Source organism: Daphnia pulex, chromosome 3 (assembly GCF_021134715.1).
Source record: "Daphnia pulex isolate KAP4 chromosome 3, ASM2113471v1".
NCBI classification, from domain to species: domain Eukaryota; kingdom Metazoa; phylum Arthropoda; class Branchiopoda; order Diplostraca; family Daphniidae; genus Daphnia; species Daphnia pulex.
Window position 1 is genome coordinate 1,974,562 of NC_060019.1, and position 27,282 is coordinate 2,001,843.

The 27,282-nt window shown below is 37.7% G+C and overlaps 1 protein-coding gene and 1 long non-coding RNA gene across 2 annotated transcripts in view; both read right to left on the minus strand.

Moving 5' to 3' along the window:
• The window catches only part of LOC124191354 (Down syndrome cell adhesion molecule-like protein Dscam2), a 75,180-nt gene extending 67,778 nt beyond the window's left edge, over positions 1–7,402 (minus strand). Inside the window, exon 1 of the mRNA XM_046584535.1 lies at positions 7,230–7,402. The gene's annotated coding sequence lies outside the window, so the exon portion shown is untranslated. The remainder of the gene's footprint in view (positions 1–7,229) is intronic.
• A 2,965-nt stretch (positions 7,403–10,367) lies between these two features.
• LOC124190273 lies at positions 10,368–11,200 on the minus strand. The gene is made up of 2 exons (XR_006872937.1): positions 10,520–11,200; positions 10,368–10,450 (listed from the first exon to the last, which is right to left on the minus strand). It is a non-coding gene; the product is annotated as an uncharacterized LOC124190273 (long non-coding RNA).
• Positions 11,201–27,282: the final 16,082 nt, after the last annotated feature.

Sequence of the window (27,282 nt, forward strand, 5' to 3'; positions counted from 1 at the left end):
TTGAGGTCAGTTAGGTTTGAGAAAGAAATTAACATTTCATTAGAATGGACAAACAACTCTGAGTGTCAATTTACCCTCAGAGGTTTGAAGGCATAATGGATTACGAAAACACCACAATCCTGCGTGCCAGCCTTCTGTGAGAAAATCGTTTCGTGAATTATATCGACTGCTTCGCCGTTTTCGCATTTTGCATCTGGGCCGTAGTATCGGTTAAATTCGCGGAGTGCAAAAGTCAGCAGTCTCCGATCAAAGTAATCAATTCATCAATGAACGTTAGCCTACTCTTACATGAACGTGGGCCTACTATTACACGAACGGTAACTGATGTAAGTTAACAAAACAAAATGGGTATACCTAGCAACAAACCAAGATGCATCGAAGTGGAAGAGTTGGCATAATTTTCAGCTCGTAGAAAATATGCCAAGGGGCGAAAACAGAATAGCTATAGCTTTATTTTAATAGCTTTATTTTCTTCGGCCCGTTTGTCGTTGAGCTTCACGAGGCTAGCACGCAAATCTTCCGATCAAAAAATTTATTGAAGGGTGAATAATTACAAGCATAATCATCCTATACCATGGCATAATTGCTGGGATACTTAGCCGGTTGCCTTTCTATCGCCATCTCGTACTGCCATCTCGTACTGACCACAAGGTGGCCCATGCTCGAGCCGCAGTATATAAGGTCGCCGCGGCCGTACTAAGTTATCAGTCACCGGCTAGGCGCTCTTCAAGGCGGACTTCATCCGGACATCCAGCTCGGCGCTCCCCTTTGGCTCCCTCTAGAATGGAGATTTCTGCCGGCCATCTCGTACCAGCCGGAAATTTCTGCCAGTCATCTCGTACCAGCCGGAAACTTCTGCCAGCCAACTCGTACCAGTCGGAAGATTATGCCAGCCACCTCGTACCAGCCGGTGCTGTTCTCTACCGCCAGATGCCACCTCGTACCACCATCTCGTACTGTACGTACGAGATGGTTGAAAAAATGAGTACGAGAATTTTTGGGTACGAGATGTCCGGAACCCGTGAAATCGGATATCGGCATGACAAGCAATTTCAAGCTTCGGCTGAATTCAAATATCACCGGAAGAGGCCCCCTATCGTATTTCACCGCACCTATCATCACCACTTGTCAAAGCTCCAGTCAAACCAAAATGCTCTGTAAGTTTTTCTTTTTCAAAATAATGTATAAAAAATTTAAATATGAGTGTTTCACTTTAAACTTCCACTGTTATTGGAAAAGAAAATCGAGATTCATAGAATCAAAGACAAAGAATATCAACCTTTAGGGCGCAAAATTTTGAACAACACCCAATGCACTAACTACTACTGATATTACATATCGATCCAGTTTCTCCTACGTTTTTTTCGATGTTTACCGGCAGTTATCATCACGTGCATAAGTGTAGAGAACTGAATTTCGTTATTAGTGTAACTACATGTACGTTTCTTTTCATTAGCCTGAATATTTTACAGAAGCATTTTCGTCAACAGTCTAGTAAGCAGACATTTCTTTATAAGTTGCCAGTTGCCACATTAAATTACGGTGAAGAGCTTAATAAATTGTCTGAGAACCGAAAAAATAATAGGTTGCTTCCTATTATTCACGTTTACTCCCAATTTAACAGCCCTTTACAATCGTGATAAATTAAACTGGAGGGACTTCAGAATTTTAATAATTGGTCTTCATTAAGTGATGTAACGAAAATATTAAAACATTTGGTGGATTGTTGCTGTAAGAAACGACGATTAAGAAGGAAACTTCTGTAAAATCATGGTTTATACTGTAAAAAATAAAGTTCATTAATGGAAAGTGTCAGTATGTGCTGATAACAACAACAAAAATCTATTATTGAGCGAAATGTAAATTAAATGTTAACTGTTTGCAAGCAGTAGCATGCGAAAAGCGCTAGAGGCCAATGCATTTTATTTTAAATTTAACTTCACATAGCAGTCATTCAAACAACACGTACAGTCGTAGCACTACTACTGATTTTACATACCCATTCAGTTTATCCTACCTTTTTTCGTTGTTCAGCGGCAGAAAATGATCTTGGAGTCAAGCGAATTCTAATAACGTTCACAATGTTAAGGCTGCGGAGTGCGGATGGCTGACGACATATCGTGATCACACCTTTTTCTAACAAAGAAAGAGAATTACGTTTAATTGATAAAATTGTTTGTCGATGTGAATATGGAACTCCTTTAACACACTGGAGAGATAATCCGCTATAATACGTACCAATTCCGAATTTCAAAGTAATTCTGACATTCAATGACGATTCTATGCCGAAGACAATAAATTCCTTAACAGAACATCACCTGCATGTGTGAAGAGAACTTACTCTCGTATTAAGTTTAACCACGTTCATAATTCTATTTAACAGGCTTCAACCTTTCTTGGAGCACATTCGCCAAAGGCTGTCTGAACAGTGATACCTTTATATTTTTCACTTGTTGCGACATAGTAACATTGAATTGTGTCAAGAGTGGGACGGAACCAAATTTATAGTAGACTTTTGCTATATAACCTTTGCGTTCCATCTCAACTTGACGGATGCATCTAAATCAACTGGGAATCCAGAATTTAAAAAACCTTTCTTCTTAAAGTGATGTAACAAAAAATAAAAAAAATAAAGCGGATAGATGCTATCAGGAACGACGATAAAGAAGGAAAACATTAAAAGATCACGGCTTTAACAGTAACAAATAAAGTTCATTAAAGGATATTGTCAGTTTTTGCTGATTGCAACAACAAAAATCTATTATTGAGCGAAATGTAAGTGTAGCTTGTCAATCGGATTGCGGAACTCGCACGAGAGTACATACTAGAATATCCGCTATAAAACTTGCCCATACACCCAAATCAGACTCCGAACAGCCCTGATAATCTATTAAAGTAAGCCATAGTCTTGCTAATTTTAAATTTTCGGAAATGATATGTAGTATGGCGTCTATCTAATAATTCTCTCCATTTTAATATCATTTATAATTAGAATTACAATATTAAATAACGTAATCACGCTCCGTAAACAAATTATATTCGTGCTCATTAATAAAATGAACCGATAAATGAACGGAGAGTTTTCAATTACTCTAAACCCTGGTCAAACACATTAGCTGACGGACTAGTAGTGGGCTACTGTACAGCGCTCTATCCGCCGAAGATTTTTTTATTTGAAATATTTTTTATGTTCGGAAGGATTAACAAGGTATTCCGTTTTTAATAGTTGTAATCGAAATATGAGCTGTAATTAAAACAAAGTGTACATCTGTGACGCTCAACTGTAAGAATGAAAATATCAAAATTATGCTATTTATCTAAGGGATGGATTCGGGCGATATTACTATTGTCCTTAAAATGTCCTTCTTCTTTATAATATATTCATATTTATGTAGTTAACAGTTCCTGCACACGTTTGACGATAGGCATAATCTTGTGGTCTCAGAGAAAAAAACCACTGCCGGAATTTGCCTCGTTAGTTTCACATGGTGAGTGTCAGTCAGGGTGAATTGATATAACGCGATGATAATCAAATCACAATCTAGTCAAGAATATAACGTTATTAGACGAATTAAGAGCAACTGTAAAAATACATTGATAAAAAATCGTTTAAATTTCTCCTGATAGCGGATAGAATATTACAGTGCCCAAGTTAGAAAATCAGTTGCACTGAAAGGCAATGTTCACTTGGAAATTTTGTAAAAGTAATAAGTCATCTCAATTTAATTGTAACGTAACAGACGTAACATAACAAAAACGTTTCTATTAGTTAGTACAGGTCTGGTGTAAAGGAAATGCCTAGTCTTGACTGTGTTCGGTAATCAAACTATTAGGCTAGATTGTTTCCAGTATTCACTTCACGCATGTAAATTCTAAATAACGAGGTTTGATCAGCAGCTTACATTTAGTGCGAAATATGATCCATGAGCTTGGACCAAACCCAACATAATACCGAATCAAGAGGACTGGGTGGCGGACCCGTACAAAAAAAACTGCATGAATGCATGAGAAGATGAGAAGAGATCAGAATCAAGAAGAAGGAAATATAGAGGTTGCAAATCCCCCTGCTAGCCCGGAGACGCCTTCAAATGAAGACCTCGACGCTGAACGTGAAAAAACGTTTTGCTTAAACTGTTTTCTTTATATGCGAATGTTTCTTACGATGCCTTTCCTCATATGCTTTTCATGCCATTTATCGAAGAAACATATGTTTAATCGTTTAACAAAATCGAAAAACATTTGAATGTTAACAAAGTTCAAAGCGTTTTGGATAGCGTTATGTTCGCAATAAATTTTTCGTAATTCTTCACATTTTCATTTCATTTTCACATCACGCTGTGAGGCCCACCCTTTTTGTCCGGTTTCTAGTTTCCCTAACTCCTAAAATTGACAAAACATAAAATAACTTTTCCTGCCCAATTTTCAATTTTTCTTTTTTTGCCTAATTTTGATATGAAAAACAGCTTCAAATCAAAATCAGGCAAATGTTTCAAACGGAAAATTGGGTGACACGTCCGCTCCCCGTGGCCGGTGGTGGCCAAATGAGGCAGCGCTGAGAGTTTTCTGGAGCCCTGCCTTGTTTTTGGAGGTGGAAAATTTTGCCTTTGTTCTAGAAGGTGATATTTACCCCTCCTACGAAAATAAAACAAAGGAGAAATCGCGACAACACCGCGGGATGGGACAGAAGAGGGAAAAGGGATAAAATAATAAATTCCATTTTCTATTCGAAATTCATCTCATTAAATAAGTTTCGAAAAATTTGAAAATGGCATATGTTGTAGACCTAACAAAGTTCTTAATTTTACAACTTTTCGCGTCTTTTGGTTCCATATTTATAGACCGGCAAAATATCCGGATTTTCATAAGCTCCTACCGTGTGTTCCTAAACTTTTACATCCATTTATGGATGCCCTGCCCTTAACAATAAAAATCTGAAAAAATTTCAGGAGGTATTCAATTCCCATGGCTACTTTTAAAAAAATTTCGTTGCCTTTCCCCGTCAAAAATGCGATTTTTGGGAACGCCACGAAAATCTCCTTTTACATAAGGTTCTCTCTCGCTTTCCCGAACTTTCGATACCTACTGTATATAATATGTATGTGAAAGCTAGCTCATGTCGAGTAATGATATTGTTCTCATATCGGTGGCCGATATACCGTAGGGGGGGGGGTATCCTGGACAAAATTTGAATTTTATCGATTATTACGAAATTGATAACGATTTGAGAAAAAAATTCTGAAAGAATTTTTTAAAGTTTATTAAAGAAAAGTTTATTCTTTCCCTCATATTCCTTATTTTTCTCAAGGTTCTGAGAAGTCTCCGAGTTATAGAGTTTAGAAAAATCGTAACAAGTTACGAGAAATAAAAAAAGAGGGTAAAACAGGATGGTTTGGGTGATCAATTGGACAACCAAAAAAAAGAACTTATCCTCCAATTTTGATGGTTTTTTGTAAATATTAAAGTAGATAAATATCTGTTATCTTGTTTTGTAAAAAAAATGGTGAATTCTAGTTAACAAGATTCCTTCGGTAATGTCCTTCGGGAATTTTTTTAAACGTTAAAAAGACAGAAAATCAAGCTTAAATAGTAGATTAATGTGAACTATTATCTTTGGAAAAATCCTCAGAGAACCCTTCCCTATACCTTAAAGTTTTCCACTTCAAAATTAGTCGAAATTTGTAATGCCTCTGGTGGCGACAGTGCAAGTGTGTAGTAAAAAGTACAAATTTTGAAGTGGAAAACTTTGAGGTATAGGGAAGGGTTCTATGAATTGGTTTTATTGTTAAGCATTCTTTAAATTCGTAAAGAGTGAAGAATTCTGCATCTTTTGGCACCAAGAAAAAGATTTTAGCTTGATTTTTAGTATTTTTGTATATTTTTGAAAACGCCGTATTTAACACGGCGCATATGAGGGAAAACGGGTGTACCTAATAAAGTGAACGATGCCGTAGCACCCTGGGGATTAATCCTACGACAATTTTGTGTGTGTAAAAAATGTAGATCGTCATTAGATCTACACAGGAAAAAAAAGAACAAAATCTAGCCCAAGCCGTTCGGGTAGTATTTGCACTTTTTCTAAGACACGTAGTGCTATAAGAATGCACTGAAAAATAAAAGGGGTTGTACCTAATAGCTTGGTGGGTACTGTACTATTTCAAATTAATTTAAGGAATAAATTCAAAGGGAATTCTTTAAGGAGAAAAAAGTAAGTTGGGGAAGAAAGAAATTTTCAAGCAGCGAGGGTTGTCAAAAGGTTCAGCTGGCGGAGAAAGAGCTATAGACAAGAAAAGAGGAAGGAGAGGCTTTTTGGGTCGACTTCCTTTGATAATCGGACCCGAAATGACGTCCGAGTGTGCACACACTATTTACCCGGGCAGAGAGAGCTAGAGAAAAGTAAAGAATAAAGTAAAGAAGGGCTGGCTAGCTTCTTCTTTTTCTTCTCTGTCCAGATGTATAAGCTTGTAAGCTGTCAATCAATCAATCAATCAACGGGAGTTACACATTCGGGCAAGTAGCCAGCAGCAGGAGCTGCCTGCAAAGAAAAAAAAGGAGCATTTCACGTTCTAAACGGCCGAGTCCATTTGATCCAATCAAGTCCCATCTATGTTGTGTTGTATAGTAGGCTATAGGGTTGGGGGTCCTCCCTTTCAAGCTGCTGGCCTTTATTACGCACTTGGAGTCTAAATGGACGGGCGCATGTGGATAGGACGTGCTGCTTCTTTTCTATCCTCGACTCAAAAGAGTCCCTCAATCTGCATAAAATATAATTCCGTGTTGCAATTATTTTTAAAACCCCCAAAAAATCCTCCCGGGAGAAAACTTTGCCTTTCTGTGAGTTGTCATTCCGGAATTTATTTGAACAAAATACAAAAAAAAATAAAATGGTGGTGAGAGATATGCATATCCGTAGGATCTATAATGAGATAGAGAATGGGATCCTATATAGCTGTATCATAGCCAGTTGGCTCTATAATGTAATCAATTGTGAAACTGTCACACAGCACACAGCGCAGCAGCAGCAGCACTGGCTATTATATTAGAGCTCGTTGGTTATTCCATCATGAATCAAAGTGGAGTTCCCTGTCCGGGAATACATCCATCCCACCCTCTCTAATAACCCTGCCCTCCGGGGACACAATCAATCAATTACAAATTGAAATCCTTATTCTCTCTTTCTTTTATTCTATTTCTTTTATTTCTTATTCTGTCTTACATTGTTTGTTTCTTACCTGCGGTTTATAATTTCCAGAGAGATGAACGACCAAATGATTTGCACGCACAACTTCACTCTCTTGTTGTTGTTGTATACCCCCCACTCACGAACCATAGGACAAACACACACACATATACAACGGCGGGCTGTGCACACGTCGTTGTGCGACGCGATCCCGTCGACGACTGAATCAGGATCTGACCGGCGGCGTCCCTTTTCTATTTTCTCCCGCGCGCTCCCTACTACTTCAAAAAAACGACTGCGATGGGACTTGAAGAAGGTGATATACACAGCAGCAGTTGGACCCGGGCGATTGATGCGCATCGTTATATTCCGCCATCCTATATCCTCCTTTCTTTCTATAGGCTACATCCTAGACTGCTGCAGGAGCCCATGCAGCAGCTATATAGCTCCTTATTCCAATTGTTGGTGTGTTGTTGATTTCTCCCCCGGAGCGACTGTGCTACTGCTATACACACTGTAAGGACTTTGCCCGTTTTCCTTTTATCTTCTCACGGAGGCAACGTGAGGAAAAAACATGTCTGCACATATAAATAAAGAATAATGCGCCGAAACAGCATGCAGCAAGGAACAGCTAAATATAAGGAAAAGGAACAAGAAAAAATCCACCAAACGAAACAGCCACCAGGGTCTAATTAAACCTATTGATCCAGGTAGTACAGTATGGTCCAAAAAAATCCGAACACCGATTTTATTTTGAAAGCCACCTAGCCACATTACGGGAAACTATGTTTCACTTTTGGTCCTAATTGTGGGGGGCTAGGAACAAAGCGAAAGGTGGGAAGAAGGAAAAAGGAGTAATAGGCTCATTTAGCCACCGGTCATGCCTTTCCCCCCAAAAAATCATGAATGAAACCAGACAGGCTGTCTGGAATTTCCTTTGCGGGTAAAAACGAATAACCGCATTGCAATAGCCTTAGGCCTTAGGCCCTAGGCTCACCGTCAATATTTCGTCAAGTGACAAGAAAAGGAAAAAGCTGTCCAAATCCTGCACCATAAAGCGGGAAAAATTCAAAGTTATAGTAAGGTGGCTTTGAATCACGTTTCATGCAAGTCAATTTTGACCGAATGTCGTGACGTCAATGAAATCATTTCATTGGCGATTAATAATCATTTCCTATTATTTCCCTATCATTTAATTAAACCAGTAATGAAAAACGACAATTTGATCGTCAATTTAACGAGATTCCATTTTTTGGAAATGCCGAGATTTGAACTCTGGATCGGGCAGACCTTCTTTAAATCATTCTGTGTTAGTCTAGTGGATACGGGGGTTTCCTCCTACCCCTAAGGTCCCGAGTTCAAATCTCGGCATTTCCAAAAAATGGAATCTCGTTAAATTGACGATCAAATTGTCGTTTTTCATTACTGGTTTAATTAAATGATAGGGAAATAATAGGAAATGATTATTAATCGCCAATGAAATGATTTCATTGACGTCACGACATTCGGTCAAAATTGACTTGCATGAAACGTGATTCAAAGCCACCTTACTATAACTTTGAATTTTTCCCGCTTTATGGTGCAGGATTTGGACAGCTTTTTCCTTTTCTTGTCACTTGACGAAATATTGACGGTGAGCCTAGGGCCTAAGGCCTAAGGCTATTGCAATGCGGTTATTCGTTTTTACCCGCAAAGGAAATTCCAGACAGCCTGTCTGGTTTCATTCATGATTTTTTGGGGGGAAAGGCATGACCGGTGGCTAAATGAGCCTATTACTCCTTTTTCCTTCTTCCCACCTTTCGCTTTGTTCCTAGCCCCCCACAATTAGGACCAAAAGTGAAACATAGTTTCCCGTAATGTGGCTAGGTGGCTTTCAAAATAAAATCGGTGTTCGGATTTTTTTGGACCATACTGTACATGTAGACTATATAACTATTATCTATTCCGTCTATTCGTATAATAATAAAAGGAGAGAATAAGATCTATCCGCAACTGCTGGGGCAACGGCTGCGGTAATAGAATACTGTTTGGAAATATAGTCAAGGAAAGTCTTTTAAAAGCGATCGATATGATTTCGCTATTATAGGTCTGTGCGTCACACGCACACTTTATACATGTGCAATATAGATCTCTAGACGTGTGTGTGTGTATAAAAGGCCAACAAATATATAAGAGATTATTAATGCTGAATATCACCAGTCATCGGAAATGTCCTGTGCAGCACATCAAATGTGTGGGTAGGCCAGCGGGAACGTCCAGGCGGATGAGAGGAGATTCCGGCTATATATATGCGTAGACGACTACCCTGTATGAATAATTCAAAAGTCAGTTGTTGTTGTCTAAATGCAGATGGAAATTTTCACAATGTCCCAGGGCCCATTGTATAGTAGCCTACATATATATGAGATACGCGCTTTCATATATAAAAGATAAAGGGCTGCCCGGTTGGATGATGCTGCCCTGTGTGATGGACGGACATTCTAATATGCAAGGGCAGTCAGGTTTTTTTTTTCTCTCGTCTCCTATTGACACGAAAGTAAAAGCGAATAAATTGGACGGACAAGGGTGTAAAAAAAGAATAAAAAATAAACCTTTTAAAAAAAAGAGAATCTCTTTTAGATTAATGGAGCCTGAACATGTATATAAGCAGCCGGCCGTTGTGTGTATGTAAACCAAAAAAATCCTGTTCACTTTTTTTTATTCACGCAGCCATCGGAAATCCATAAGTCTCTCTCACTCGTTCGTGACTTGGGGAAAACCGCTTATGTAACCACTCGCGCCCAAACAGCAGCATCTATCCGTCAATATCACACAGCAGCGGTAGAATACTTACCTTAACATACTTTAGTGGGCCAGGATTACTTACAAGACGAAACTACTTACGAGCTTAACATACTTAAATAGTTTTTTCATACTTACATTTTGTAAGTAACGAGTAAGCATGTAAGTATGTGCCTCCAACATACTTACTTGAATAAAAGAAAAGCCTTCTGTAGGAATCGAACACGGGTCTCTCGCATCACAGTCAGATGCTGATCCGCTGTGCCATTCTTGATATGATTTAACTAATTAAATAACCGTTATGAATCAACGGGGGGGGGGGTTTAGGACTTAGAGATTTTTATGTCCAAACATTATATTCAATTTTCTCTCCTAAAGCGGCGAGCATGTGCCCTTATTCATTTTTTTCACAAAAATGATTTACAGGAAAGCTGCTTTAAACTCGGTACTACCAGTTCCTTCAGTAGATATAAATAGGGCAGCAAATTTTTCCTACAATTAATGAAAAAAAAGGAGTTATATTCCTTAAACAAGTAGTTTACATGTATTCTAGAGTTCTACCTGAACGATGGCCATATTTCTTGAATAATGCTCATGGATGGACTGAGAAACAAAGAGCAGGGCCTCGTAGGTCAGGAAATATCTTTGTCGCAACATAAGTAGCAAGCCAGCCTCCCATTCAAATTCACTAAACGCAGCACCATGAGTGAAAAGGAGGGATTCAATTTCACGATGAGCAGCAGGAACCAAATTTTGCTGGCCAAAATGTTGGGGTTGTTGTTCGTGATCAAAATCATGCCTATCTTCAGCTGATGATTGTTCAAGACCAGCCCTGACGCCATCAGTTGTGTTACTACTAGCAATAACAACATCTTCAATGGACGTGGGATCACTAGCCTCGTCGACTAACAAGTTGAATCCAGTAGTCGATATATATAGGCTAAGCTCAATCAAATTTCAAAAGTGAGCAAAAGTACAAGTACAAAGTACAAGTATGTTATTAGCTGTTTAAGTATGTATACGACGAAAATAAGTATGAAAAATAGGTATAAGTATGTTCGTCCAATATACTTACAAATTTACAATACTTACAAATAGTTGAACATACTTACAACTCCCTAAACTACTTGATATTTAAAAAAGATAGTGCTTGCAAGTATGAAAATGAGTTGTAAGTACGTTAAAAAATATTTCAAGTAGGAAATTTTCCAAATTAAGTATGAAAAAAGCCCTACTTGACAAATTCAGTGCTTTTAACCTACTAACATACTGGAAATTAAGTATATTACCGCTGCTGTGCAAATAAGCCTAAACCCCTAAACCATCTGTGGGGCATCATATATAACAACGAGAGTGAAACGATTATTATTATAAACACCGAAATAACACTTGGACAAATATATAAAAGGCCTACCAAAAAAAACAACAAATTGATTCAATTCACGGAAAACTGTTTTTATTATTCCTTTTTTTTCCCTCCGCCCATCCGTCGTTGGGCGGCCATTACCGTTGAGAGAGTATATCCACTCGAGTCAAACGCGCATAAAGAGATGCAAATGAGGAGGGAGGGAGGACGCCTAACAATTTGAGAGAGGGTAAATCAACTTTCTTTAAAAAAGGGCGCGCGGTATAGCGAAATATGGTAACCAGGTAAACACTACTATGTAGGCCAGCCTATAGTAGTAGTACCACTATACAGGAAAATTGAATTTCGCGGGCTGTGGAATATTATTCGATCGCAACTATATAATAAAAAAAAAAATAAGAGGAGGGAGATGATTATATACGATGTGCTGCTACTGCAGAGAGAGAGAATATGTATTTTGTAGAGTATACTCTACGGATAATGATGTGGTGTAGTAGTATAGCACTGCTGCGCTATCCCTATTTGTATAGATGGAACAATGGCGTCTACATAGCCCTACGGGACTTTGATAGACATGTGCCGCCCTTTTGTACATATACTCGCGTCTAAATCGCATATATAACACAGCACAAACATTTTTATGATCAACTTTTTTATTTTTTTATTTTTAAGGGTTTTTTTTATATAAAGGAATTGGAATGTTTGAGATACACAAACGTCATGGTGATTGATTTTTTTCTCCCCCCGACGGCGGTAATAATATAGTCGTCTATAGTTCACGGAGATTGGAATCTAAGCGGAACTTCACGGGTTCAACGAGTCGTTTCTGCATCTTTTATAGTCATAGGATCCTGTGATCCTGCTCTTTTTTTATTGCAGGATTGTGGTTGGATTCGCAGAGAAAAATAGGCTGGGAATATACTAGTATATATATGACAATTGAAAAGGACTTCTTATCCCCCTCCCCCACCCTCTATATTGTGAGGGGGTGGAGGGGTTTAGTCCTCTCCCGAAAGCTCGGCTGTTGTGTGATGGCTATACACAAGAAAATGAGAGAAACAGATGAGATCTTGTATAATATATATCTCTCAAAAAAAGAAAAGAAATACATAGGCAAAAGAAATAAGGAACAAGCTAAAAAGGCCGGATCTCTTTCATCGCTGTCCCGGGATTCCCGCTGACGGGGTTCGTTCAACATACTATCGGGAAAGAGCGCGGAAAAACATACTGAGCTCTAGCTCTTTCCGCAAACAAAAAGATGTTTGGTCTAAATCTGATATGATCATGTCTGTCTAATTCTTTTCGACTATTCGATCGCATCTGGATTGGATTTTGTGTGTGTATCTACAATATAACGTCATCCCTCATCACGGGAATTCTCCTTTTTTATTCTTTTTCTTTTTTTTTTCACGAAAAGCGGCCCCACCCTATCGTGCAATAATAACAAGGAGACCGTGACGTTGTAATCAATCATCTCTCCTCTCTCTCTTCTCAAAAGAAATCTGCGCTAAGATATTTATATTCCTTTTATAAAGAAAAAATGACATCCATTCCCGGTCTATTGAATTAATAACAACGTAATGGATTAGAGTCATTTCTGATTGGATTAAACGAAATCTTTTTTTCTATCAAAAAAATTAATCCGAGCAAAAATGGTGGCGGTGATACATAAATGGTACACGACATGTGTAGGCCCCTATACCAGCACCAGAGTATCTAAACAAAAATACGAAAACAACAAAAGAATAAGAAGAATAGAAAAAAAAACTTTTATGACACGATAGAGGAACGGCCAGGGCGCGCTTCGTTCAATCACGTGACCGCAATATCTCCTGGCACGCTCCGTGCAGAGATGGTGGGGGGGGGGGGAGTGGAAGACGGTCAAGCGGAAGGGACGACACTATATATTTTTTTCTTTGAACAATTTTTGTTTTGGTGAAAAGAGGCCGGAACCCCAAAAGAAATAAGAAAAAGAAAGAAAAAGAAATAGGCCAAGCCGAAATAAAAAAAAAAAGGGAAACTTGGCTCTGTCTTTGATAGAGATTGGATTTATCGTCGAGTAATTGCTGTGTGCAGCTCAACAACTTTGTGTGTCTCTTTTCTTTTTTTTCTGGACAACACAAAAACACATCAGCTGTGCTCTTTTTTGTGTTGGTTCAAGAAAAGGCAACTGACGTATTTATAAGTCACGAGATGATTGGATGATAATATACTAGACTGCAGCAGGAGAAGCCGATCGTTTTATATATTTTTGAAATCGCCCCCCTTTTCTTTCCTGTCTGCAGTGACGCTTTGATTGAACATATATAAAAACGGACTGACTAAATCAAAATCGATAGACTATATAAACCGAAAAAAATCATTTCTTTTTATGACGGCCGTTTTTTTAAGATATTCCTGGCCAAACTGGAAGCTGGAACGACGACGTATGCTATACAGATGGGGGAGGGGAATATTTACGGAACTCGGACTGATTGACATATCAAAGTTATACAACCAGGGAGAGAGAGAAATTTGCATATATACACGCTCAACCTACAGCATGACATATGGCACCCAAGTTTAGATTTATGGGACGCTATTATATTACAGCACAAGCAGGAGCCACATTTATACACATGGGCTCCTTTGCTGGTGTGTGTACAACTTGAACACATTCAGCGACGTGAAAAATGTGTCTTCCGTGTTTGTTGGCGGTGGCGGGCCCGGTGTACAGCAGAGGTGGATTTGCATACTAAACGAGGCAAGGTCGTCCAATGTTAACACAAGCACCCAGGAGAGAAGAAGAATAAAGAGAGTCCCGCGGTGAATCCTATTCCATCGGCCAACGGAAGATGGCATCCGTTATATAGGCCTATAGACTTTTCTTTTTTGTTTTATGACCGACCCAGATTTATCGTCGTGATTTATAATTCCGCCTAATGATTGCGTGACCTTTTCACGCCGACAAGTGGAACAAAAAAGTGCAAAAGCAATTAACGGAGTTTGACTCAAACTCCCGTCAAGTTCCGTATAATTGCAGAAATTGTCGCCAAGTTTGGGCGGCGGCGGCAGCGGCCTTCGCCAAGTTCAAATTGCAATTTTATTGTCCAATTACTTGGGAATTCATTTTGCAGTAAATTTACTTCAGCAGAATCTCGACTTGAACGAAAAGCAATTTGATTTTTACGGCTTCATCTTATTTCCCAAGTTAAAAATCAAACGATTTTTTAAAAACATATGGCATTTTAAAAAAACTATTGAATGGAAAAATAGGAAACCATTTCAAAATGTTTCGGCTATTGCTCACATTTCTCTTGTCGAAATTTCAATCCCGATAAGCCCCTCAACTGTCCAATACAACTTATTCCTTTGTATTGTATTTTAATTCAATTAGCTTGTAGTAGCTGCTGTATATAGAATTTAACTGGCTAATTCATTTGTCCCTTGACAAAAATATAAGTTTTGAGATCGTGGTTATTGGCATAAATTACCATTTATTTTAGCAAGAGAATCCAATACATTATTGTGAATTAGAATTAGAATTAACAGTCGAAAATTCTGCACTTGACGAATCCGCAAACGGCGCCGTCGAGTCGAGTGCGGAAGTCAATGTCTTTGGTGTTCTTCATGTAACAAACGCCGTCGGTCCATGTGAAATGGATGCAGTCCGCGTTGGCCAGACAGACGCTTCCGCATTGCCCCAAGGTGCTGGGCTTCTCCTCGACGTCGTTGCCGTGGAACTCGCAGTTGAGCCAATATTTCACCTGGCCGTTGGAGCTGGAATACATTATGACGTCATCACGATGACTCGGCTGGGCACCCGCTATAACCGCAACCAATAAGCAGCCTGCCAGAAATATCTTCATGCCGAAACTATATAATAACACACCCCACAAACAAACCAACCAACAAACACGGAATTTAATTAGCTAATGAGGATGAACATCAATTATTCACCTGTATAATTCTATGAATGAATATACCCGTGAATGACTCTAGACGAGAGAAACAAACGAAGCAAACGATTATATACGTAGATGGTTTGATCGAGACTACTGCAAAATATACAAGTTATATAGCCTCCTTTTTTTTCCAGACTCGTTTCAAATGGGCCATCGCGTCAATAGGGAAATTGGAACATTCGGTCAGTTGCTTGGATGCGCTGGAAGCTTTTCTGAGAAAAAAAACCAATCACGTTTGACGCTAGTCTGCTAGTAGAAGAATCACTTGCACTTTGTTATCTCAAATTGCTTCGTTTTTAAAAGGACTTATATTCGTCGTGCTGTTTGATGAGAACGAGTTGTGAAGCAATTCATTATTATTATAGCTATGCGCGCACAGACGACGTTCTAACAATCTTATACGCCGTTGATGTCCAGCAGAACAAGAAGTCGCCAGACACGTTATTATCAGAACTGGTTTTCTTATTTCGGCAGTGTACATTGGACAACTCTTTCATCACTTGACCCACTGCATTAGACACGCATCAATTATAAGGGCCACGTGCCGTTCATGTCTGCTCACCTCGAAATGTTTTTTGCAGCTCCCCACTTCAAGTTGATGATGTAGAAAAGGTGACGAATAATCAGCAAATCGTGTAACATTTAATTGTCGACATAACCGTCAACCAGAGAGTTATATTTGCTGGGCGCATGTCCGTCTATGACAACTGAATAACAATTTCAGCAAGTTCATCGATTGAAATAATTATAGGCTGACCGATTCCAATGGGAAATATGGATGGTCGAGCAGAAAAAAATGGAGTCGGTAATAGATTGACGTCTGAAAGGATCGTGTTTGACTTTTTCGGGTTTGTTACCAACCTCTTGGAAAAAGTTGGACATTTTGGGGTCGAAACTTTTGTTGGTAAAAAAAATAAAAAATAAATAGAAATGCATCGTTATCAGAAGTTTATAATAAGGTAGACACGTTTACTGGAGATATTTCAGTCGCATAACTATGTAAGGACTAGTCGAGGAATAGAACTTGATGGATGAGCTACTTTCCAGGTGCTTATTTGGGACACATATTTACAGCTATTTCCTCATCGTATAGTTTGATGATATAAGAAGCTTCCTTTATCTAACTAACTGGAGTCGATACTACGGTAATTTGATGAGATATTGATTTAGAATAATTCTAGTTTGCATGGCATTCGTTTGGATAGGAAAGCGCAAAACTTTAATCGGGTCCATATATTCGAATGGGTTTTTGGTATTCTTGGCATTACATAACGTGAATTCCTCTTCCCAACGGCAATCGTTTTGCGTAAAGATTCAAAAAATATGATGAAAATATAAATAGACAACAAACATACTATTGCGCAATGGAAAATATAAATAATTAACGAAAGTTTTGCCTGCGAATTCAAAAAGAAAAATTGACGAAAAACTCGCCAGGTCTATCCGACCGGCAGTTCCCTCTAGTAGTAAATTTTTAAAACTTTTTCAATTTGTCAGCTATCTCCGTTAGCAAGGTACCCGTTACCCGAAGCAATGTTTGCGATTTTAAGCACATGACCTAATAAAGACTTAAAAACAATTGCATTACATTAAATCTACAAATAGCCTTTTCAATAAGTTTATTTAGTTCAAAATTGAATAGGGAAGAGTGGGGCTAAAAGGCAGGTCCCTCTTCTCAAGTTGTTTTAGCTCTGTATTTAATTAAAAAATTCGAGCTTTTAACCATGTGTGCATTATTATCATGCGCACTTATATTGGAAATTTCAAGAATATATGACTAGCCGTTCTGAAGATAAGAAAAATAAAAACACTTTTTGACTTTTCTGATATAAGATTTTTCGAAAAGCTTTTTCAGATAATTTCTTTTGGAGTCATGATACAAATATTTAAAAATACTAGTGAAATAGAAAATGGTATCCTCTATCGACTATATGTAAGGGCGTAAACAGAAAAATAAATTATAGTGGCTTAAAATATATTTTTGTGTAGACGACCTTGTTGGGGCTATTTTTGCCTTTCACTGTAGGGCTAGTTGGCTTATGGAAAATTGCCATTGCTGAGAATACCTGAATTTTTGAATTAGCTCAAATTACTTATGGATATTAAAAACTAATCAAGGGAATTATATAAAAACCACACTGAAAAAATAAATTGTTGTTATTATGATTTATTTTATCAAAATTGAGGTTTCAAATCAACCCCCGTGTATCGGCTGTTCTCCCATTAGAATTACAGGGAAAGGCAACTAGCCCCGTTATAGGGGCATGTTGTGTCATTTTTTATTTCGGTTTCTAACTTTAATTACGCTGGAATTGTAACTCATAATATTTTCAGAAAATATTTTCAAGATCAAAGAATTTTTGCTCTTTTTTTAAGACCAAAAGATATCAAAAAGTTATTGATGGAGGGAAATGGGAGAGAAAATAAAAAAAATGGTGGCAACCCTTACTACTCTCCCCTACATAGTTCGTGCTTAAACAGCATCAAACTTGGTTTCTGAATTTCGAATTTAAACAAAGTCAACACTCAGAATAATACTGCGACACTGCTTGTATAAAAATAGCAACCGGAATGAAGTTTAGTTATTTTAACCAGAGGTTTTCTTCACAGTCTTGTGGGATGCCGTGGTTGACCTGGGCTTCGTCTAGGTTTTGTCGAAGAATTCACCTATTATCCCTCGCTGGTCGACTATTGAGTAGAAATTGTGAGTTTAGTTGACGTCGATAGTCAGAGAATTTTCTTCGACTATTACTTGGACATGGCATTTAGGATTAGTGCGCCTTGCTCGACACGGATGTTTTTTCTCTTCTGACAACTTGCTTTCGGATCAACCGATTCGGCTGCTCATTTTTGATGGGACGAAACCTTTAATTGGCTGTCATCAAGTCCAGCATCCAGAGAGAGAATCAACTCTGCCTCTGGTATCTTGTCTTCCACCAGTTTGGGAGTACCGATTTTTTCTGGATCCTAAACTGAGGACACTAAAAAGAAATGTAAGAATATCTATAGGCAATTCATATTTATTGCTTGCTAACCCGGGCAGCATGCTATATTGGCCAATATCCATCCAATGTCCATAAAACTTCGTTTTGCATTGGTCGATGCATTTGTCGATATTAAGATTATGAGTATGGAACAGGGATGGTCAATACTCAATGGTAGGCATTTTAATGTTAAGAACATCAGGCTCAATTCCGGCTTGGGACACGTTAGACAAATAAGCGATAATCCATTAACTGATTGCCAATATTAAGCAAATCTCTACAATTTGAAGTTGCTGCTTTTGAATGTCATCAGAATTGGGTCAGCTTCCAGATTTCTTTTACAATCAAGTAGTAGAAAGCCGAAGGAAAATTGGCAATGAGCAACACTGAGATTTTATATCTGTTTCTGAACTGTTCTGCCGCACCAAATATGACAATGAACCAATAAACTTGAGAAGAAATGAATTTGGTAAACACATGATGATACCCAATTCACCTCCGATATTGAACTAGCTATCCAAAATCAATAAATTTACCATCCAAGTCAAACGTTGGACAAGGCTGATAAAGATAATGGGTTGTAATAAAACAAATCCCAAATCGGGTTGGCATTGATTACCCAGTCTACAAAAAATCTTAAAATATTTTATGGTAACCAACAGTAGAATTCCGAGAATTATTAAGCATTGGATACAGCTAGACAATCACATTAAGATTATCATAAGGTATCGCATCGACATTGGCACACAAATCCAGTGTCTTCCCATCAATATCCTGCGCCACCTTAAACCATCATAATTGAATGCCGACCACAGATTTGCTTGGGCCAAAATACAGGGAATTTATTGGGAAACAAATATTCTTACCTCCAACTCGGTATTGGATTTTCAATTTACAACCAGCAGTGCATTTGCATATGAAATTCGATAGAAAAATTCAGATGTTAACTATACGCATACCGAGCTAGGAAATAAAAATATAAACAAGTGTTGTATCAGCATTTAATTGCATTTCCAATGTACTGCCAACAATCATTTTCACAATTGTAACTAATAGTTATGTCAAATGTATGACAAATCAAGGTATCACACCGAAATGAGTCGAAGTCTAACGTTAATTGGAATTGCATGTACTTATAATGACAACACTATACATTTTATAGAATGATAAATGAATGAATTGAGCATATGTCGACCTAATATGTATAATTTCTTCTTTCGATTGTTATCAACATTGGGTCAGCATGAACATTCTCTTAACAATCCCATGGTAGAAAGCCGAAGGTAAATAGATATTGAGCCGCGTTAAGATATTTATATGTGTGTCTAAATTGTTTTGACGCAGCTAATATGACAATGAAACAAGGTTGAGAATATATGAATTAGGTGAACACTGGATATCCAATTCGCCTCCGATATTGAACTGGCCAACCAACATCAATTGGTGATAACCAAGTAAAACGTAGCACCGATCAAGGTAATCAGATTGTAAAAACACAAGTTGGAAATTGGATTCGTTTTAATTACCTAATCTACAACCAGTTCAAAATTCATACAGCGGAAACCAAATACGGAATTCTGAGGTTAACTTTGCATAGCTTCAAGCTAGGAAAACCGTTAAAAAGCATGAAGAACAGTCTCGGCATTGGATAACATATCCAATACACTTTCAACCTTTGTTTCCCACTTATTCACACTGCAGTATAATACCAATTACAAATCTACTTTGGCAAAATTTAGGTAATCAAACTGGGAAATATGTGACACTTTAAATTGGGTATCAGCTGTTGTATTTAATAATGCAATTTGACAGCACAATGGCGAGGTCAAATACGTACATTTAATAACCAAGTAGGAAATTAAATTGAAAGAAACAGAAAGTGTAGCATTGGAAATGCATTATTGCCTGTTCACCATACTATCAACAATAGCATTCGCAGTCTAAACCAAAAGCCAATTAGAAGCGAACAAGGCACCACCGTAATGAATCAAGTTGTACACTGCAACATAACTGTAGAATAAAAATTCTTGAATCACGAAATAGTGCTTTTATTTCCGAAAGAGTTGTTTCATAGGCTTAAGTAGGAGTCGTGATGATTCATTTTGGTATTCAACAAGTATTAAATTTTTGTTGTTATTCCATATCGTAAAACCAATATTCAACCAACACTTTACAACCAGTAGTCAAATTTTAACATTACGTATAGTCATAGGGCCAAACTTAGCAATTGGTCCGCAAGATCAAAAGTCTTGCATTGGCAAACTTTTGAGCTGAAAAAGTTATTCAATTACGAGATTGGAGAAATGTTTGGTCAAGCTTACGAACCCTATATTGAAAATTTAAGAGTTTCATCGACTAACCAATATTCTACCAACACAGCTTTCTTGTGAACAATGATCCAAATAACTAGATTACTACTTAACATAGGACCCAGTTTGGGAAATCATACCAAGCATTTACCAGTCTTCTATCGGTAAACCAATATTTTGCCAATAAAAAACTTGTCTTACTTATTTCAATAATAAAATAAAAAGTCTTAAACAGCATATAACCAAGATTAGGAACTCATTCAAAAAAGGTTAGACTCCACATCTGATTTTACCTACATTACATTTACTTCATGACTGAATACAGAGCTGAATAACGTATGTTACCAAGCTGGGAAATGTTATGAAACTAAATGTTCCATATGGGCCTTAACCAAATGTATTTCAAACAATGAGAATTGGCTTTACTCTGAAACAGGGCTGAATCATTACATAAACCGATTGTATAAGTTTTGATGTAATACAAGTTCTCCATCGCCCTCCATTTCCGGATTTGGCTTGGAAAAACACAACTCTCCCAAACGACGCACTTCCTCCTCGGCAACGAATTTCAGAATCTTCTTATCATCTTTCAAAATGTATGAAAAAATAAATACATGTCAAAACTGCCTAATTTGTAAATGTGCATAGGGGAGACTGGACCCATCTTGGACACGGTACCACGTTAGACAGGGTCAGTAGAAATAGTAAATATGATTTTTAAAATCCAATTTTTCTACAGTTTATTCTTTGTAGTGTAAGCATTAACTGTTATAAGTTTGATGAAAATCTCATGGTTATTTCCTGAGATATTAAAGAAATAAAAAAACACGGGAAAAATGCGCAAATTTTTTTTTCACTTACGATGCAATTGTGCCCAAGTTTCACGGGTTAAGTAAAATCTGCTAACATAATAACATAGGCTAGTCATTTGCCTACAGTATCCACCCAAATTTTTATTTTTAAGTATGATGGTTTAGACGATATAGAGATTTTAGTGGAGGACATTCTCTCGGGGTAATTTGGGACAGGGAAATTGTCCTATCTTAACGAGAGACTTCAGCGCCACCTACATTTTTTCCCTATCTCGCCCCATATAAAATTTGTAATTCTTTCCTTATAAGAAAACTTTTTCAGTTTTAAAGATATCATTTCCAAAATTTCTACTAACTATCTACATTTCCTGATTTTTTCATAATTTTTTATTCATCCTCTCCCTCTTTTAATACCCTGTCTAACATGGTACAGGCTTCTGTCCAATATTACCCCAGCCTGGTAAAAAAACACGAAAAAAGGAAAAAAACGAAAAAGGTACGTAACTGAAAAAAAATCATGGGTGTGCGGAAACTATTTCCGTGTGTTTTTGCCAAAAAAAATTTCTGGTTCGCGTAAGGGGATGGTAGATATGGTGAAAAAAACGGAACTGTCCAATATGGGTCCGGTCTCGCCTACTTCCCATCTGTAACACACGTCCGTAAAGTTTACGAATCCTTTCCGTGTCGCTGTATCCCTTCACCTCGTAAACGAATACTGGGATGAAACCATACATCTTAGGATTGGTTAGCATGGGATAGGGAATTTTGTCAACACCAATACAGCTGTAAGGTGTAGGAACGGGGCTATGTCAGAACACAAGTGCATAACTATCACGATAATAAGTGTCGTCAAGTTTATCGTTGCATTGGTAAACTCGTGTAGAATAGGGTTATTCCATTCTACAAAGCGCCATTTCTATTTCAATTCAGATTTCTAAACGTTTCCTCTGCGACTCCACACTGATATTTTGACTACTCTGAATACAAGATCTACTATATAGCCTCCTGGTATTTTCCTTGGCGTGTGTTTGAACATGAAGAAAGTGTCAAGATTCGCAAGGAAACGTGCTGTTGACCGAGGATTGTCAAAATTGTTGAAAACTACAAAAGAAGCCAGTTGTCAAACTGTTGTTGAGCAGCCGATAAGTTTTCCAGTTACAAGATAATATGCACTAATTTGGACAATACAGGTCGGGACTTTCAAAAAATTACATTGTGTACATTACATCAAAACGTTACATTGTAAACTTTTTAAATTGCGTGCAAAGAAATGAAGAGGTATTGAAAACCCTACTATCGCAGATGATGATGCAGGCCAACTACTGCAGATTAATGTTGGAAACCAGGATGACATAACAAAGTCTCAGTTCTGGTAATATTCTTGAAATTACTGAGCCTTCAGAAACTACCGATAGTGGTGTGAATAGTGCCGATCACGTTCATTATATTTCTAGCAAAGAGGAAATTTTGAAAGAACTTGCCTTATTATATTTAAAGAAAAGACTTTCTCTTAGCACCCTTGGAGCTATTTCTAAGTTAATAGTAGCACTGGGTCACAAAGATACTGATTGACCCAAGCAAGGACTATACTCCAAACAACCAATACTCCAATAAATAGCAAGTCACTCCATCATTTCTCTTTAAAAACAGGTCTCGTGGCAATGTTGAAGAAAGGTTTGGTTGACCATAACATTCTTACTATATCAAAATCCAAATAAATATTGATGGTACTAGTGACTTCAAAAGGAATTCCGTCGACCTATGGCCAATACTATGTCGTCTAACCAATGCACTTGATTCTTTGCCTTTTATGGTAAGCCTTTTTGCTAGTAAAGGAAAACCTTCAAATTTAGAAGAATTTCTACGACCATTTCTTACTGAGCTGATCCAACTGCAAAGTGAAGTTTTAGAATTTGAAGGCAAAGTTATTTATGAAGTCGAAATAACTTTTTTTCGTCTGTGACGCTCCTGCTAGACAATTTCTAAAGACTATTACTAGGCATGGGGGCTATGGTGGCTGCGAACGTTGCAGCAAAACCGGTGTATTTGATCTAGTCTATCACTGCCTTACATTCCCGGAGATAGTCGATATTTTTCTTTGAACAGATGCCAAGGTACTTTTTACGCAATCAGGTACACAAGAACCACCACAAAAGAAGTAGTCAACTGCTTCTTTTAAAGATCAACATAATATCGAGTTTCCCTTTGGTTGCATCTTGTTCTTTTTGGTGTTTCAAAACGGTTGTTGACGATTTGGACAGGATGCTGGAACAAGAAGCATTTTAAACATCGACTTAGCACATGGTAGAAGTTTCAACTGGAGCAATAAAGACTACTTAGGAGTCGTCTGTAGTATCCAGAAGAATTTCACATAATTACTACTACACTGAAATATCCCAAACAGCTAAAAGCCAACGAACTGCGTAAAATTCTTCTTAATGTTGGAACAGTAATCTTCAAGGGAATATTATCAAGAGAAAAGTACACCCTTTTTTTGTATTTACATTTGGCAATTCGTATTCTCTGCTCTACTATACGTTGTCTAAAAACTAAAACCTACTATCCATTGCCTCAAGATGGTTTGCAATATTTTACTTTTCAATTTGGAGAAATTTATGACAAGAACCACCTCATTTATAATGTTCATTCACTCATTCATTTAGTTGATGACTGCGAGATCGATGGCTCACTTGATTCTTGTTCTGCTTTTCCATTTGAAACTTTCTTGGGTCAGGTGAAGATGCTCGTGAGATCCCCGAACAAAGTGCTCGCACAAATCCTTAAGAGAATATCTGAACTTGAAAAGTATCTGAGATGGAAACAACGATCAAGAATTCTATTCTTATCCATGAGAGTCCAGTTGCTTCGCTGAGAACACTCAAGCATCATGTAAAACCTGATACAAAGAAAGAATCTTTTTTCCTTTGCGACACTGGAATGGTTGTCAAAATTATGAGTTTCTTCAATACTAGAGTATCAAGTCCGAAAACCTAGACATCATCAAATCGAGGGGCATGAAAGAGCAACAGAAACGTGTTCATATCGATGATTTGCTGTTGGTGTCTAAATGCTGGGTGATACTTTCTGCACCACATATGACGACGAAGTATGTAACAGATTATTTTGCAATTGCTCCAAGATTTGAATATTAACACCCTTCTTAAAGTTTGATTTTTCTATATGGGACGAAGTGCCGTTTGTAAACCAATCTAGATTTTCTTTCGTAACCCAATATTGACGAAATATCTGTAGGTCGTCATCACCCCAATAAAGACGTTTACACTGTTTCAATACATGTGTGTTCTGCTTGATAACCGTTGTAAAACAATACACTCAGATTGCAGCGAAAAATTCGCTCATTGCCATAGCCAAGAATTGGATTCCATCATTTGCAATCATAACAACTAATAAATAATAAAAAATAACACTTGTATTTCCCCATATGGATTTCAGAGTTTGGCGTAATGTTGTACTCGTCATTTCATTGATCAATGTCATACAGAAATGCAGTATTTTCAGTTTTGTACAAGTTTGTTTACCGATGTAACTTTTATTTTGCGGTGTCATTTTCAAGCTTGAGTCTTATGGTAAACCAATGAAGGAATTCAACTACTGCGAATAATTCTCACTTTAATATGTGATGTTGGCTGAATTTTGGCTACGATTAGAATTGTTGCATTGGACTGGCAAGTTTGACCAAATGCGGTACCAAACTCTTCATCATTATGTCTGTTTTGTTCTAAGCTGAGAAAATCGGTGTCAGCGGAATGTTGGTTAACCTATAAGAAACTTGAAACTTTAATGGTGAACATTTGAAGTTGTCCCTATTCTAAAGTAACCTTGAAATCCTTTTATTAGAAATTATTTGTTGGTCACATTGGTTATCTGCGATGTACAGTACCCAACAAAAAAATTCGAACAGCGATTTTTTTTGTTTTAAGCCACCTAACCATATAGGTAATTCTATACGGGGTTTGAAGGTAATATGGTGAAATAACATACTGTTTTTTTCTTTATTGCAGAAGCTCTAAAAACCTAGTAACAACGGCAACATCAAATAAGACTGTAACCAAAGCCCAGAAGTCAAAAGGTACGGTATGTAGTAATTTGAATTATGAAATTGTAAGTCCAGATTATAATTTTTTATATTTATGGTATAGTAACTCCAAAAGAAAAGCCAGAGTCTGATTCGTCTGAAGCAGATGGCAGTGACAGTTTTGTAACAAGCCTACCCTTCAGTCCGTTTAGAAAGAATGCTGAAAATCTAGATCACAATGGCTCCGAAGAATCTACGCCAGAGGACGAGGCGGAAGAAAGGAATTCAAATGGCTGCAATACGCCTACAGATGAAACGGGAACTCATCCAGCGCCGGAAGGGAGGAGGGGGGGGGGTAGTTTCACGCCCCAGATGAAGAGACCAGAGAAGATGGAACGGTAACTCCACCGATAGAAGGGGGTGTGGCTAACACCCAAGTTGGAGAAACCAGATAATTTGTGGTGTACAACGGCGACGTAATACAGGATGTTATTTCTGTAAGCGATGAAGACATATTGGATAAGGACAATGTCTTTATTTCTACACCTAAGTGACAACTACTAAAGATTTCTTTTGTTTACTATTTTGTTTTTGTGGCAATCCAGCAAGCAGAAAAAGCAATGTTGGTACATGTTGAGGTTGCAAAAATACTTATTGAGATCAAAATGGGAATGCAGCAGTTGACTGAATTGTTCATGGCGATGAGACTTGAAATCGATAACAGCCTGTCTATACCAATAAATGGCCCACCATTCCCAATTGACCGTGCTGATGAGTTGCCTGTGACAACTCAGAAGTTGTTCGAGGAACTTAAAGTTAAGATGAGGCATGATGCAACGCTAAAAATACAAATCAGAAAAGCCCTGACCCTGGTGGGGACCAACAAGACCCTAAAGGCTATTGTCAGAAGTGTATTAAAGTTCTTTATGTCTAAACAGCTCAGAATGACGTACGAAGTAGCTTTCATAAAATTCCGAACGCGATTTTTTTGGCCAAAGCCATCTGTTTGGGGGGGGGGGGAGTTAAGTAGTAGGCCTAAAAAGCTACCGCCAAGAACGGTTCTTTTTCGGGTGATAACCAAGGACGAGCAACTAGCTATTATCTACCAGACGAAAAAGGGAAGGGTTATCAACCCAATCATATCTCGGAATATATTTGAAAAACAGTTCTTACCTTAAAAAAAACACCAAACCGGGATAACAATTCACTATTTGAAAAAAAGGAATGTGCCCATAGCGCTTTTTTTTTAAATTCCCTTTTGAAAAAATGTTATGATACAATAAAAAATAAACACAAAAAAATATAATATAAAAAAATATATCTAAAAAGAAATTTTATTGTATTAGCCAATATCATCGACTATTCGTCCAAGGTCTACCCAGACGTAACCAACAGTTTTAGGATCAATGAAATCAAATAAAATCAGCCCAAACATCCTCCATATCCCCCCAAAGTTGAACAGTATTTGAAACAATACTTGTCGAATGATTCAAATTCCTAACAAACTTATTCCAAATTGACGTCATGGACATTATGTCAAGACTCTTAGGAGGCCAAAGAATAGAAGACGCCCTTTCGAGAAGAGAAAAACTTGGTAGCCACCATAGATCGGTGCGCCGAGTTATTTGAGGCAAAAATGGTTCTTCCGGGGGAAATAACCGAGTCCATGACTGCTAAGTAATTTTCAGTATTAAGATGTCCGCTTTCTATGCGATGTAAACTTCTTGGACAATCAGCAGAAACAGCGCGCGTGCTAAAATAGTTCCCCTGCGCGATCGTTGAGGGCACGTGGAAAATATTTCCCTATCAGCTTTCAATCTGGAAAAGAAAGAAAAGGCGCGCATAAATAAGCGGAAATTTTACACCACTAAAT